The sequence below is a fragment of the Cavia porcellus genome, unplaced genomic scaffold (assembly GCF_034190915.1).
Source record: "Cavia porcellus strain 051 isolate PalLab524CR breed Dunkin Hartley unplaced genomic scaffold, mCavPor4.1 scaffold_57, whole genome shotgun sequence".
Lineage (NCBI taxonomy): Eukaryota > Metazoa > Chordata > Mammalia > Rodentia > Caviidae > Cavia > Cavia porcellus.
In genome coordinates this window covers 1304782-1318250 of record NW_026947540.1, presented here as the reverse complement: position 1 = coordinate 1318250, position 13469 = coordinate 1304782, and the positions used below count along the sequence as shown (strand labels likewise).

The following is a 13469-nucleotide window of genomic DNA, read 5'->3' as shown; positions in this document are numbered from 1 at the left end:
ATCACGGGATGGAGTGAATCGGAGGGTCTGAATTAGGATAGGCAGTGAGTGGCAATGTAGGATGGAGAAAAGCACCACGGGGTGGTCAGCATGGGGAGGTCAGGGAACATGCAGTGGCAATGTAGGATAGGTTTCTGAAAAACATCGCGGGGTGGTGCGCATTGTATGGGTGAGTGTTACATTACATTAACTAGTAGGATTGAGAAAACATCACGGGGTGGTGCGGATTGTATGGTTGTGTGTTACGTTACATTCACTAGTAGGAGTGAGAAAAACATCACGGGGTGGGGCGCATTGTATGGGTGTGTGTTACATTACATTCACTAGTAGGAGTGAGAAAAACATCATGGGGTGGTGTGAATCAGAGGGTCTGAATTAGGATAGGCAGTGAGTGGCAATGTAGGATGGAGAAAAGCACCGCGGGGTGATCAGTATGGGGAGGTCAGGGAACATGCAGTGGCAATGTAGGATAGGTTTCTGAAAAACATCGCGGGGTGGTGCACATTGTATGGGTTTGTGTTACATTACATTCACTAGTAGGATTGAGAAAAACATCACGGGGTGGTGTGAATCGGAAGATCTGAATTAGGATAGGCAGTGAGTGGCAATGTAGGATGGAGAAAAGCACCGCGGGGTGGTCAGCATGGGGAGGTCAGGGAACATGCAGTGGCAATGTAGGATAGGTTTCTGAAAAACATCGCGGGGTGGTGCGCATTGTATGGGTGTGTGTTACATTACATTCACTAGTAGGAGTGATAAAAACATCACGGGGTGGTGCGCATTGTATGGGTGTGTGTTACATTACATTCACTCGTAGGAATGAGAAAAACATCACGGGGTGGTGTGCATTGTATGGGTGTGTGTTACATTACATTCACTAGTTTGAGAGAGAAAAACATCACAGGGGGTGTGAATCAGAGGGTCTGAATTAGAATAGGCAGTGAGTGGCAACGTAGGATGGAGAAAAGCACCGCGGGGTCGTCAGCATGGGGACGTCAGGGAACATGCAGTGGCAATGTACGATAGGTTTCTGAAAAACATCGCGTTGTGGTGCGCATTGTGTGGGTGTGTGTTCATTACATTCACTAGTAGGAGTGAGAAAAACATCACGGGGTGGTGCGCATTGTATGGGTGTGTGTTACATTACATTCACTAGTAGGAGTGAGAAAAACATCACGGGGTGGTGTGAATCGGGGGGTCTGAATTAGGATAGGCAGTGAGTGGCAATATAGGAGGGAGAAAAGCACCGCGGGGTGTGGGAAGCCGCCTATGATGGCGCCCATTTCCTGCTTCCGGGTTCTTCCCGGCCTGAACAAGCCCGCCAAATTGTCATATCTGCCCAGTTACCCGTGACGCTAGCCTATCAGCTTGTTAGGCGCGCTTCTCTGTGATTGGATACTGCTTCCCCTTATAAGAGGTTGTTCCTGCCCCCAACGGCGGAAGAGGAATCAACACCGAGGGTGGCGGACCTTGTCAGGTCCGGTTCGCTGTACGTAATAAAGTTTGAGAGCTGATCCTGCTCGAGTTTGGTCTCCTGTCTCCCGCGGCTCCGGTCATCTGGTGGCCCCCGTACGGGGAAAAAGGTAAAAGACTCAGCGACGTGCCTCTTCGGCCGGGAGGTGCGATTGCTGTCGCCTGCGGTACGACGGAGGACCTGGCCCAATAACAACGGAAGGCCGCGAGCACCTCTTCTCTTCACCCTGATCAGCTACGTGAGATACAGCGGTTCCCGGGACAGGTGAGTACTGGGTCACCTGGGTTGGGTGGACGCACCTAACAGATTTTGAGGGCCACACGAGTGGACGCCGGTTTTTTTTTTTTTTTCTTTTCTTTTCCCTTTGCATCTGTTTTGCTTTCGCTTCGCTAATACAGCCCGACAGGCTTTTGATAGAGCTCGATCGGAATGCTCAGAGGAGCCCGGAGCCACTGCCGATTGTGGGTCTCCGGAGGACCCTCAGGGCTCTAATTCTGATTCTGATTCGGAAGGTTCAGAAGAGGAGGTTGTCTTCGCTAAACAGGACCCTCCTGCACAGCTTAAAGAGGAATTCAGGGCTCGGGAAGATAAAAAGGGGAACCAAACACCCACGATCACCCCCTTCAGGGCGCCAGGCCCCACTAAGCCCTTCCGCCCTTTGGCAAGTTCGCGACCCATGGTCGCTCCCTTCAGGGCGCCAGGCCCCACTGCACCGCCGTGGCCGGAAGAGGAGTTGCTCCCTGGGCTGCCACCACAACCTATGGCACCGCCCTGGTTAGAGGGAGAGCTACTTCCTGGGTTGCCTTCTGCGCCCCCATCTGGGGAGGGAGGAGGACGTTCCTTCCACCAGAGGGTATGGTCGCAGCTTCCCTTTGAGTGTTCCGGTCTCCATGCATTCCCGGTACAAGTAGGAGGCAGGGGAGGAGGAGGATATTATGAGCCCTTAGAAATTAAACAACTTAAAACTATCAAGGACGCAGTTTCAGCTTATGGGCCCAATGCGCCATTTACCATGGCGCTTTTAGAGGCATTGGCAGGTCTGCTTTTAACTCCTGGAGATTGGACCCAGCTGGCACGCGCCTGCCTCTCCCCCGGACAATATTTAGATTAGAAGTCCTGGAATGAGGAATTCTGTGTAGAGCAGGCGGCAGCCAACAGGGAAAATAACCAGAGAGAGTGGAACAGGGATATGCTATTAGGGCGAGGAGCCTTTGAGGAAGATCAAACTCAATACCCTCGCCAGGTTTATGAACAAATTAGCCGCTGTGGCCTCCAGGCCTGGAGATGGCTGGCTGGAAAGGGAGAACATACGGGTCACCTTACAAAAATTATACAAGGGCAGGGAGAGCCATTTTCAGACTTTGTGGCCCGCATGCTTGAGGCCGCTAACAGGATTTTTCCAGATGCTGAGGCGGCTCACCCTCTCATAAAACAATTGATTTTTGAACAGTGCACTAAGGAGTGCCGTGATGTCCTAAGAACTAACAAAAATAGGTCCTTAGAAGAGTGGACATGCCTGTGCCGTGAATTGGGTGGCCACGGCCTAACGCCCAAAGGAAGAATATCATTGGCACTCTTTACCATAAATTTTTTAAACCTTAATCATAAAAATCATTCCCCTGCCATGGAACATAGCAATCCGTCCCCGGCCGACAAAGGGCTGGTGAGATGGAAAGATGTCCTTACAGGACAATGGATGGGCCCGGATCCAGTGGTTAGCTGGACCCGAGGTGCGGTTTGTGTTTTCCCACAGGAACCAGGCTGCGAACCGCTGTGGGTCCCGGAAAGATTGACGCGAGCAGGAAACTCCCCACCAGTTCCTGATAAAGCACAGGAGGATAAGCCCGCGGACACAAGTCAACTCGACCCTTCTGGGACCGACGCTCAGCGCCCGAGACCATCTACAAACTAAAATGTCTGGTTTGGAGTTTTTTCTATTCTGTGGGTTCCTATTAATCACCCCTGTGATATGCTCAGATTCCACAGAACCACCACAATATCTTTGGGGTCCTTGGCACCACCCGCCTACATTGGCACCTTTTTCGGCGGCCTCGCCCGCCTCACCCAGGGTTTACACCATCAATCAAACAGTCCTTGATTATGCTAATTGCCATGGCTATCCTAGTAGGGCTTGTGGTTATTAAATGCTTGTTAGATCGCCTCATACAAACTCAGCAGCAGGTTAAGATCACAGCTATGGCAGCCATGCAAATGGCAGCAGGTGGCCCATCAGGCCAGCAGGCCGCCGCATATCTCCTTCACATTGCAGAACATCAGCTATAAGAGCTGAGTGGGCAAGCCAATGACGGGTAAGACGGGAAAAGCCCTCCCGGTCAACCTAAGACAGGCTCCACTCAGATATACATGGCCTATAAGGCCAGGGGTCCCTCCCGGAGTCAAATTATTGGCATTGAGATGCGAGACCAAGGGTACTGCAGTGCCATCCGCCCCAAAGGTTGGGGGGAAGGCAGGAATGAATGTCTATATGCATCCAGGTTCGGTTCACAAAAGCCTGGCCCTGCGAAAAAATGAACCACTCACCTTGAGCATGGTCCTGGCGCAAGGATATGCACAAAACAGGGTGATGCACAGCAGGGTATAGACCTCTACATTCTCTCATGCCTCGGCCTACAAGGTAGGCCCACTCCTAGGTGTCTAACAGCAACAAGGTCATAGACACCTTGGAGGGACCTACAGACCATCCTATTTTAATAAATAAAAAAGGGGGAGATGTGGGAAGCCGCCTATGATGGCGCCCATTTCCTGCTTCCGGGTTCTTCCCGGCCTGAACAAGCCCGCCAAATTGTCATATCTGCCCAGTTACCCGTGACGCTAGCCTATCAGCTTGTTAGGCGCGCTTCTCTGTGATTGGATACTGCTTCCCCTTATAAGAGGTTGTTCCTGCCCCCAACGGCGGAAGAGGAATCAACACCGAGGGTGGCGGACCTTGTCAGGTCCGGTTCGCTGTACGTAATAAAGTTTGAGAGCTGATCCTGCTCGAGTTTGGTCTCCTGTCTCCCGCGGCTCCGGTCAGCGGGGTGGTCAGCATGGGGAGGTCAGGGAACATGCAGTGCCCATGTAGGATAGGATTCTGAAAAACATCACGGGGTGGTGCGCATTGCATGGGTGTGTGTTACATTACATTCACTAGTAGGAGTGAGAAAAACATCATGGGGTAGTGCGCATTGTATGTTTGTGTGTTACATTACATTCACTAGTAGGCGTGAGAAAAGCATCGCGGTGTGGTGCGCATTGTATGGGTGTGTGTTACATTACATTCACTATTAGGAGTGAGAAAAACATCACGGGGTGGTGTGAATCGGAGGGTCTGAATTAGGATAGGCAGTGAGTGGCAATGTAGGATGGAGAAAAGCACCGCGGGGTGGTCAGCATGGGGAGGTCAGGGAACATGCATTGGCAATGTAGGATACGTTTCTGAAAAACATCGCGGGGTGGTGCTAATTGTATGGTTGTGTGTTACATTACATTCACTAGTAGGAGTGAGAAAAACATCCCGGGGTGGTGCGCATTGTATGGGTGTGTGTTACATTACATTCATTAGTAGGAGTGAGAAAAACATCACGGGGTGGTGTGAATCGGAGGGTCTGAATAAGGAGAGGCAGTGAGTGGCAATATAGGATGGAGAAAAGCACCGCGGGGTGGTCAGCATGGGGAGGTCAGGGAACATGCAGTGGCAATGTAGGATAGGTTTCTGAAAAACAACGCCGGGTGGTGCGCATTGTATGGGTGTGTGCTACATTACATTCACTAGTATTAGTGAGCAAAACATCACGGGGTGGTGCGCATTGTATGGGTGTGTGTTACATTACATTCACTAGTAGGAGTAAGAAAAACATCACGCGGTGGTGTCAATCGGAGGGTCTGAATTAGGATAGGCAGTGAGGGGCAATGTAGGATGGAGAAAAGCACCGCCGGGTCGTCAGCATCGGGAGGTCAGGGAACATGCATTGGCAATGTAGGATAGGTTTCTGAAAAACATCGCGGGGTGGTGCGCATTGTATGGGTGTGTGTTACATTACATTCACTAGTAGGAGTGAGAAAAACATCACGGGGTGGTGCGCATTGTATGGGTGTGTGTTACATTACATTCACTAGTAGGAGTGAGAAATACATCACGGGGTGGTGTGAATCGGAGGGTCTGAATTAGGATAGGCAGTGAGTGGCAATGTAGGATGGAGAAAAGCACCGCGGGGTGGTCAGCATGGGGAGGTCACGGAACATGCAGTGGCAATGTAGGATAGGTTTCTTAAAAACATCGCGGGGTGGTGCGCATTGTATGCCTGTGTGTTACATTACATTCTCTAGTAGGAGTGAGAAAAACATCGCGGGGTGGTGCGCATTGTATGGGTGTGCGTTACATTACATTCATTAGTAGGAGTGAGAAAAACATAACGGGGTGGTGCGCATTGTATGGGTGTGTGTTACATTACATTCATTAGTAGGAGTGAGAAAAACTTCACGAGGTGGTGTGAATTGGAGGGTCTCAATTAGGATCGGCAGTGAGTGGCAATGTAGGATAGAGAAAAGCACCGTGGGGTGGTCAGCATGGGGTGGTCAGGGAACATGCAGTGGCCATGTAGGATAGGTTTCTGAAAAAAATCGCGGGGTGGTGCGCATTGTATGGGTGTGTGTTACATTGCATTCACTAGTAGGAGTGAGAAAAACATCACGGGGTGGAGTGAATTGGAGGGTCTGAATTAGGACAGGCAGTGAGTCGCAATGTAGGATGGAGAAAAGCACCACGGGGTGGTCAGCATGGGGAGGTCAGGGAACATGCATGGCAATGTAGGATAGGTTTGTGAAAAACATTGCGGGGTGGTGCACATTGTATGGGTGTGTGTTACATAACATTCACTAGTAGGAGTGAGAAAAATATCACGGGGTGGTGTGAATCGGAGGGTCTCAATTAGGATCGGCAGTGAGTGGCAATGTAGGATAGAGAAAAGCACCGTGGGGTGGTCAGCATGGGGAGGTCAGGGAACATGCAGTGGCCATGTAGGATAGGTTTCTGAAAAACATCCCGGGGTGGTGCGCATTGTATGGGTGTGTGTTACATTACATTCACTAGTAGGAGTGACAAAAACATCACGCGGTGGTGCGCATTGTATGGGTGTGTGTTACATTACATTCACTAGTAGGAGTGAGAAAAACATCACGTGGTGGTGTGAATCAGAGGGTCTGAATTACGAATGGCAGTGAGTGACAATGTAGGATGGAGAAAAGCACCGCGGGGTCGTCAGCAAGGGGAGGTCAGGGAACAGGCAGTGGCTATGTAGGATAGGTTTGTGAAAAACATTGCGGGGTGGTGCACATTGTATGGGTGTGTGTTACATTACATTCACTAGTAGGAGTGAGAAAAACATCACAGGGTGGTGCGCATTGTATGGGTGTGTGTTACATTACATTCACTAGTAGGAGTGAGAAAAACATCACGGGGTGGTGAGAATCGGAGGGTCTGAATTAGGTTAAGCAGTGAGTGGCAATGTAAGATGGAGAAAAGCACCGCGGGGTGGTCAGCATGGGGAGGTCAGGGAACATGCAGTGGCAATGTAGGATAGGTTTCTGAAATATATTGCGGGGTGGTGTGCATTGTATGGGTGTGTGTTACATTACATTCACTAGTAGGAGTGAGAAAAACATCACGGGGTGGTGTGAATCAGAGGGTCTGCATTAGGATAGGCAGTGAGTGGCAATGTAGGATGGAGAAAAGCACCGCGGGCTTTTCAGTATTGGGAGGTCAGGGAACAAGCAGTGGCAATGTAGGATAGTTTTCTGAAAAACATCACGGGGTGGTGCGCATTGTATGGGTGTGTGTTACAATACATTCACTAGTAGGAGTGAAAAAAACATCACGGGGTGGTGTGAATTGGAGGGTCTGAATTAGGATAGGCAGTGAGTGGCAATGTAGGATGGAGAAATGCCCCGCGGGGTGGTCAGCATGGGGAGGTCAGGGAACATGCAGTGGCAATGTAGGATAGGTTTCTGAAAAACATCGCAGGGTGGTGCGCATTGTATGGGTGTGTGTTACATTACATTCACTAGTAGGAGTGAGAAAAACATCACGGGGTGGTGTGAATCGGAGTTTCTGAATTAGGATAGGCAGTGAGTGGCAATGTAGGATGGAGAAAAGCACCGCGGGGTGGTCAGCATGGGGAGGTCAGGGAACATGCAGTGGCAATGTAGGATAAGTTTCTGAAAAACATCACGGGGTGGTGCGCATTGTATGGGTGTGTGTTACATTACATTAACTAGTAGGAGTGAGAAAAACATCACGGGGAGGTGGGGATTGTATGGTTGTGTGTTACATTACATTCACCAGTAGGAGTGAGAAAAACATCACGGGGTGGGTCGCATTGTATGGGTGTGTGTTACATTACATTCACTAGTATGAGTGAGAAAAACATCCCGGGGGGTGTGAATCAGAGGGTCTGAATTAGGATAGGCAGTGAGTGGCAATGTAAGATGGAGAAAAGCACCGCGGGGTCGTCAGCATAGGGAGGTCAGGGAACATGCAGTGGCAATGTAGGATAGGTTTCTGAAAAACATCGCGGGGTGGTGCGCATTGTGTGGGTGTGTGTTCATTACATTCACTAGTAGGAGTGAGAAAAACATCACGGGGTGGTGCGCATTGTATGGGTGTGTGTTACATTACATTCACTAGTAGGAGTGAGAAAAACATCACGGGGTGGTGTGAATTGGAGGGTCTGAATTAGGATAGGCAGTGAGTGGCAATGTAGGATGGAGAAAAGCACCACGTGGTGGTCAGCATGGGGAGGTCAGGGAACATGCAGTGGCAATGTAGGATAGGTTTCTGAAAAACATCGCGGGGTGGTTCGCATTTTATGGGTGTGTGTTACCTTACATTCACTAGTAGGAGTGAGAAAAACATCACGGGGTAGTGCGCATTGTATGGGTGTGTGTTACATTACATTCACTATTAGGAGTGAGAAAAACATCACGGGGTGGTGTGAATCGGAGGGTCTGAATTAGGATAGGCAGTGAGTGGCAATGTAGGATGGAGAAAAGCACCGCGGGGTGGTCAGCATGGGGAGGTCAGGGAACATGCAGTGGCAATGTAGGATAGGTTTCTGAAAAACCTCGCGGTGTGATGCGCATTGTATGGGTGTGTGTTACATTACATTCACTAGTAGGAGTGAGAAAAACATCACGGGGTGGTGTGAATCCGAGTGTCTGAATTAGGAGAGGCAGTGAGTGGCAATGTAGGATGGAGAAAAGCACCGCGGGGTGGTCAGCATTGGGAGGTCAGGGAACATGCAGTGGCAATGTAGGATAGGTTTCTGAAAAACATCGCGGGGTGGGGCACATTGTATGGGTGTGTGTTACATTACATTCACTAGTAGGAGGGAGAAAAACATCAAGGGGTGGTGTGAATCGGAGGGTCTGAATTAGGATACGCAGTGAGTGGCAATGTAGGATGGAGAAAAGCACCGCGGGGTGGTCAGCATGGGGAGGTCAGGGAACATGCAGTGGCAATGTAGGATAGTTTTCTGAAAAACGTCACGGGGTGGTGAACATTGTGTGGGTTTGTGTTACATTACATTCACTAGTAGGAGTGAGAAAAACATCACGGGGTGGTGTGAATCGGAGTTTCTGAATTAGGATAGGCAGTGAGTGGCAATGTAGGATGGAGAAAAGCACCGCGGTGTGGTCAGCATCGGGAGGTCAGGGAACATGCATTGGCAATGTAGGATAGGTTTCTGAAAAACATCGCGGGGTGGTGCGCATTGTATGGGTGAGTGTTACATTACATTAACTAGTAGGAGTGAGAAAACATCACGGGGTGGTGCGGATTGTATGGCTGGGTGTTACATTACATTCACTAGTAGGAGTGAGAAAAACATCACGGTGTGGGGCGCATTGTATGGGTGTGTGTTACATTACATTCACTAGTAGGAGTGAGAAAAACATCACGGGGTGGTGTGAATCAGAGGGTCTGAATTAGGATAGGCAGTGAGTGGCAATGTAGGATGGAGAAAAGCACCGCGGGGTGATCAGTATGGGGAGGTCAGGGAACATGCAATGGCAATGTAGGATAGGTTTCTGAAAAACATCGCGGGGTGGTGCGCATTGTATGGGTGTGTGATACATTACATTCACTAGTAGGAGTGATAAAAACATCACGGGGTGGTGCGCATTGTATTGGTGTGTGTTACATTACATTCACTCGTAGGAGTGAGAAAAACATCACGGGGTGGTGTGCATTGTATGGGTGTGTGTTACATTACATTCACTAGTTTGAGTGAGAAAAACATCACAGGGGGTGTGAATCAGAGCGTCTGAATTAGAATAGGCAGTGAGTGGCAACGTAGGATGGAGAAAAGCACCGCGGGGTCGTCAGCATGGGGAGGTCAGGGAACATGCAGTGGCAATGTAGGATAGGTTTCTGAAAAACATCGCGGGGTGGTGCGCATTGTGTGGGTGTGTGTTCATTACATTCACTAGTAGGAGTGAGAAAAACATCACGGGGTGGTGCGCATTGTATGGGTGTGTTACATTACATTCACTAGTAGGAGTGAGAAAAACATTACGGGGTGGTGTGAATCGGAGGGTCTGAATTAGGATAGGCAGTGAGTGGCAATATAGTAGGGAGAAAAGCACCGCGGGGTGGTCAGCATGGGGAGGTCAGGGAACATGCAGTGGACATGTAGGATAGGATTCTGAAAAACATCACGGGGTGGTGCGCATTGCATGGGTGTGTGTTACATTACATTCATTAGTAGGAGTGAGAAAAACATCACGGGGTGGTGTGAATAGGAGGGTCTGAATTAGGATAGGCAGTGAGTGGCAATGTAGGATGGAGAAAAGCACCACGTGGTGGTCAGCATGGGGAGGTCAATGTAGGATAGGTTTCTGAAAAATATCGCGCGATGGTGCGCATTTTATGGGTGTGTGTTACCTTACATTCACTAGTAGGAGTGAGAAAAACATCATGGGGTAGTGCGCATTGTATGGGTGTGTGTTACATTACATTCACTAGTAGGAGTGAGAAAAGCATCGCGGGGTGGTGCGCATTGTATGGGTGTGTATTACATTACATTCACTATTAGGAGTGAGAAAAACATCACGGGGTGGTGTGAATCGGAGGGTCTGAATTAGGATAGGCAGTGAGTGGCAATGTAGGATGGAGAAAAGCACCGCGGGGTGGTCAGCATGGGGAGGTCAGGGAACATGCATTGGCAATGTAGGATACGTTTCTGAAAAACATCGCGGGGTGGTGCTAATTGTATGGTTGTGTGTTACATTACATTCACTAGTAGGAGTGAGAAAAACATCCCGGGGTGGTGCGCATTGTATGGGTGTGTGTTACATTACATTCATTAGTAGGAGTGAGAAAAACATCACGGGGTGGTGTGAATCGGAGGGTCTGAATTAGGAGAGGCAGTGAGTGGCAATATAGGATGGAGAAAAGCACCGCGGGGTGGTCAGCATGGGGAGGTCAGGGAACATGCAGTGGGAATGTAGGATAGGTTTCTGAAAAACAACGCGGGGTGGTGCGCATTGTATGGGTGTGTGCTACATTACATTCACTAGTATTAGTGAGCAAAACATCACGGGGTGGTGCGCATTGTATGGGTGTGTGTTACATTACATTCACTAGTAGGAGTAAGAAAAACATCACGCGGTGGTGTCAATCGGAGGGTCTGAATTAGGATAGGCAGTGAGGGGCAATGTAGGATGGAGAAAAGCACCGCCGGGTCGTCAGCATCAGGAGGTCAGGGAACATGCATTGGCAATGTAGGATAGGTTTCTGAAAAACATCGCGGGGTGGTGCGCATTGTATGGGTGTGTGTTACATTACATTCACTAGTAGGAGTGAGAAAAACATCACGGGGTGGTGCGCATTGTATGGGTGTGTGTTACATTACATTCACTTGTAGGAGTGAGAAATAGTCACGGGGTGGTGTGAATCGGAGGGTCTGAATTAGGATAGGCAGTGAGTGGCAATGTAGGATGGAGAAAAGCACCGCGGGGTGGTCAGCATGGGGAGGTCACGGAACATGCAGTGGCAATGTAGGATAGGTTTCTTAAAAACATCGCGGGGTGGTGCGCATTGTATGCCTGTGTGTTACATTACATTCTCTAGTAGGAGTGAGAAAAACATCGCGGGGTGGTGCGCATTGTATGGGTGTGTGTTACATTACATTCATTAGTAGGAGTGAGAAAAACATAACGGGGTGGTGCGCATTGTATGGGTGTGTGTTACGTTACATTCAGTAGTAGGAGTGAGAAAAACATCACGAGGTGGTGTGAATTGGAGGGTCTCAATTAGGATCGGCAGTGAGTGGCAATGTAGGATAGAGAAAAGCACCGTGGGGTGGTCAGCATGGGGAGGTCAGGGAACATGCAGTGGCCATGTAGGATAGGTTTCTGAAAAAAATCGCGGGGTGGTGCGCATTGTATGGGTGTGTGTTATATTACATTCACTAGTAGGAGTGAGAAAAACATCACGGGGTGGAGTGAATTGGAGGGTCTGAATTAGGATAGGCAGTGAGTCGCAATGTAGGATGGAGAAAAGCACCACGGGGTGGTCAGCATGGGGAGGTCAGGGAACATGCAGTGGCAATGTAGGATAGGTTTGTGAAAAACATTGCGGGGTGGTGCACATTGTATGGGTGTGTGTTACATAACATTCACTAGTAGGAGTGAGAAAAACATCACGGGGTGGTGTGAATCGGAGGGTCTGAATTAGGATAGGCAGTGAGTGGCAATGTAGGATGGAGGAAAGCACCGCATAGTGGTCATCATGGGGAGGTCAGGGAACATGCAGTGGCAATGTATGATAGGTTACTGAAAAACATCGCGGGGTGGTGCGCTTTGTATGGGTGTGTGTTACATTACATTCGCTAGTAGGAGTGACAAAAACATCACGGGGTGGTGCGCATTGTATGGGTGTGTGTTACATTACATTCACTAGTAGGAGTGAGAAAAACATCACGTGGTGGTGTGAATCAGAGGGTCTGAATTAGGAATGGCAGTGAGTGACAATGTAGGATTGAGAAAAGCACTGCGGGGTCGTCAGCAAGGGGAGGTCAGGGAACAGGCAGTGGCTATGTAGGATAGGTTTCTGAAAAACATTGCGGCGTGGTGCGCATTGTATGGGTGTGTGTTACATTACATTCACTAGTAGGAGTGAGAAAAACATCACAGGGTGGTGCGCATTGTATGGGTGTGTGTTACATTACATTCACTAGTAGGAGTAAGAAAAACATCACGGGGTGGTGCGTATTGTATGGGTGTGTGTTACATTACATTCACTAGTAGGAGTGAGAAAAACATCACGGGGTGGTGAGAATCGGAGGGTCTGAATTAGGTTAAGCAGTGAGTGGCAATGTAAGATGGAGAAAAACACCGCGGGGTGGTCAGCATGGGGAGGTCAGGGAACATGCAGTGGCAATGTAGGATAGGTTTCTGAAATATATTGCGGGGTGGTGTGCATTGTATGGGTGTGTGTTACATTACATTCACTAGTAGGAGTGAGAAAAACATCACGGGGTGGTGTGAATCAGAGGGTCTGCATTAGGATAGGCAGTGAGTGGCAATGTAGGATGGAGAAAAGCACCGCGGGGTGGTCATTATGGGGAGGTCAGGGAACAAGCAGTGGCAATGTAGGATAGTTTTCTGAAAAACATCACGGGGTGGTGCGCATTGTATGGGTGTGTGTTACAATATATTCACTAGTAGGAGTGAAAAAAACATCACGGGGTGGTGTGAATTGGAGGGTCTGAATTAGGATAGGCAGTGAGTGGCAATGAAGGATGGAGAAATGCCCCGCGGGGTGGTCAGCATGGGGAGGTCAGGGAACATGCAGTGGCAATGTAGGATAAGTTTCTGAAAAACATCGCGGGGTGGTGCGCATTGTATGGGTGTGTGTTACATTACATTCACTAGTAGGAGTGAGAAAAACATCACGGGGTGGTGTGAATCGGAGTTTCTGAATTAGGATAGGCAGTGA

At 49.3% G+C, this 13469-nt stretch overlaps 1 long non-coding RNA gene across 1 annotated transcript; it reads left to right on the top strand.

The window, feature by feature from the left end:
- The first annotated feature begins 1259 nt into the window (after positions 1 to 1259).
- LOC134475096 (uncharacterized) lies at positions 1260 to 4465 on the top strand. The gene is made up of 2 exons (XR_010046055.1): positions 1260 to 1738; positions 3228 to 4465. It is a non-coding gene; the product is annotated as an uncharacterized LOC134475096 (long non-coding RNA).
- The last annotated feature ends 9004 nt before the right edge of the window (positions 4466 to 13469 follow it).